We start from the raw sequence: 2,673 nt of genomic DNA on the forward strand, positions 1-2,673 counted from the left end.
ATAAACAAGTAAATTTAAATGGGACAAGTCTCATATTTTGTATTGTAAATAATTATAACTTTAAATTCACATGTTTTATATAGTCTTCCGCATTAACCCGTAACTCTGATATATTTACAAATGTGGTACCAACTGTTATTCGCACTCATAGACCTTAGATAGGGGTGTAAAATATTACGTTTAAATATGTTTATTGATGTACTTGGACCCATTCTGTGCATAATTTGGGGCTTTAATTTTATAATCTAAATGTAGGTATTATTGACACACTTATAATATATGTTAGTAATTTTTATAGTTTTTCTTAAACCTTTTTATATTTTAATATCTATAACATTTCTTGCAAAAGATTGTCACATTTAATGAAAATTGAGTTAATTCAAAAATAAAAGAAAAAGATTGTGTATCTTTAGTGAAGTACTACATAGTTTCTTTTCAAATTTATTTAAAAAAATAACTTTAGTAGACAGTTTCTCAAAAGTAGAGCAACATAAATTTCTTTGGTCAACTATATGAATCTATGATGCTAATTTAGCTTTAGCATTTAGTTTTACAATTTACATTCGACTCAACTTTATACACTTTCTCAATGCCAACCGTATATATTTATATTATTTGTATATATTTATATTATTTATGACATAAATCCTATACTATATATATATATTATGACGTTATCCGGGTAAATGTTTAGTCCAACTTCCGTGCCAGTTTAACTTGTGATCCAGTAAGATCTTCGGGTCGATATTCAGTCCGGGTCTAAAAACATTAGTAAAAAGTACTTATCTCTCATAATACATGTAATATGAAAACATATTGTGTAAAACCCAAAGTGCGTGCCTTTAGTTCTCTATAAAAGGAAGGCCAAGACATTGCAAAACCACATTTATCATCATCCCTTCTAAATCCTCTCATAACCATCCTTCTTCAACCACCCACACATGACACATCTCTGCTACATTCAAAATAAAACATCAAACCAAAAACATTGACACAAGATTCAAACATACTACTTACGAAAACACAATCCTAAATCCTCACGGATAATACTCTAACTCATGTGTTTTGTATGTTCTTTTTTCGCCCGAATGGTATGCCGGTTTGAGTACTCAACTGTGTCATCTCATCTTCATCAATATCATCAACAAAGAGTTCCATATGATACTAACATATCCACCTTTAACTTCCCATCATCACCACTACAAATTATCATCTTCATTTCTTAGCTTCAGTCAACTCACAACTCCTTCATCATGTGTTAATAATAATAATATTAATATTCACAAGAAACCCACAAGGATAACTGCAGCAGCAACTCAGAAACCCAAGATTGAAAATCAAGACTTTCAACTGACCTTGTAACTAGGGTTTTAGACAACTCTGAGATTATTAATTGTGATAAAATGCAAGTGTACAAAGGGCTTGATATTACTACTAATAAAATAACAATGCAAGAGCGGCTCGGGGTCCCGCACCACCTTCTCGGGGATATTGACCCGGCGGGACCCGCGTTTACGCCCTTGGATTTTCGGGAAGTTGTGCCCGAAATAATATCTGACATTGAGTCACGTGGCGGATTGCCAGTTGTTGTGGGTGGGTCTAATTCGTTAATTTACTCACTTGTTACAGAACGGTACGACCCGAGATGTGATGTGTTTAATGGGCCCCACCCGTACCCTGTTAGCCCTGAGCTTCGGTATGATTGTTGTTTTATTTGGGTTGACGTGTATGAACCGGTTTTAAATCAGTATTTATTAAAGCGAGTGGACGAGATGTTGGATTCGGGTATGTTTGAGGAGTTAGTGGAGTTTTTTCGGTCCGGGAAACATAAGCGAGTTAACCCGGCTGGGATAGGTCAGGCTATCGGGATTCCGGAGTTCGAGAAGTACTTTAACGAATTCCCGGGTTTTCGTAGAATGGACGGTACGGATTCCGAGGTGGAAGTGGAGGCTTTCAATGAAGCCATAAAAAGGATTAAAGACAACACATGTCAGCTGGCTAAGAAACAAGTGACTAAGATCCTGCAGCTGAGGGATGCTGGGTGGGATTTAAAGAGAGTAAACGCCTCAGAGGCGTTTAGAGCCCGTATGATGGCGGGTTCAAGCGGGGAAATGGTGGCGGAAATATGGGAAAAACAGGTGGTGCAACCAAGCATAAATATCATGAAGCAGTTCATGTTCTAGATTTTCTTTTCTGGTGTTTTTTTTCCTTTATTTTTTGTGTTTTATTACTTACTTTAAAGGTGCGAGTTCTTTATGTGTGAGTGTTTGAATATGGGTTAAGTAGGTTTGTACCTGGGCTCTACCAATTTTGAAGCAATAGGAAGGTTTTTAGTTTTTGGGGTTAGATTTGTTATTGGAATCAAAGTAAACAAATGCCAAATAATAATGTAAAGGAAGCTTTTCAATTTTTATTTTTATTTTTTTAATGTGAAAGGGCATATTTGGACGCATTCTTTAGTGATTATTTCACTACTTGACACAATTTCAAATTAACAATATATTTTAGAACAGTTTACTGGTGAACTCAAAGTGACTTTGTTGGCACAACGATCAACGAAAAGACCAGATAAATTACAGCTTGTGCTGGTCAAATGTCATTCAATATGTTTTCATGAAAAATTGGTAAGAGGAACATTCGAGTTCAACCTTTTTAAGAAAACTTACCACTTCA

General features: G+C 35.1%; 1 pseudogene; it reads left to right on the plus strand.

The window, feature by feature from the left end:
• Positions 1–998: 998 nt before the first annotated feature.
• LOC143624404 (adenylate isopentenyltransferase pseudogene) lies at positions 999–2,444 on the plus strand (annotated as a pseudogene).
• The last annotated feature ends 229 nt before the right edge of the window (positions 2,445–2,673 follow it).

The sequence above is a fragment of the Bidens hawaiensis genome, unplaced genomic scaffold (assembly GCF_021521415.1).
Source record: "Bidens hawaiensis isolate Kalapana, Puna unplaced genomic scaffold, B.hawaiensis_p1.1 tig00003781_1, whole genome shotgun sequence".
NCBI classification, from domain to species: domain Eukaryota; kingdom Viridiplantae; phylum Streptophyta; class Magnoliopsida; order Asterales; family Asteraceae; genus Bidens; species Bidens hawaiensis.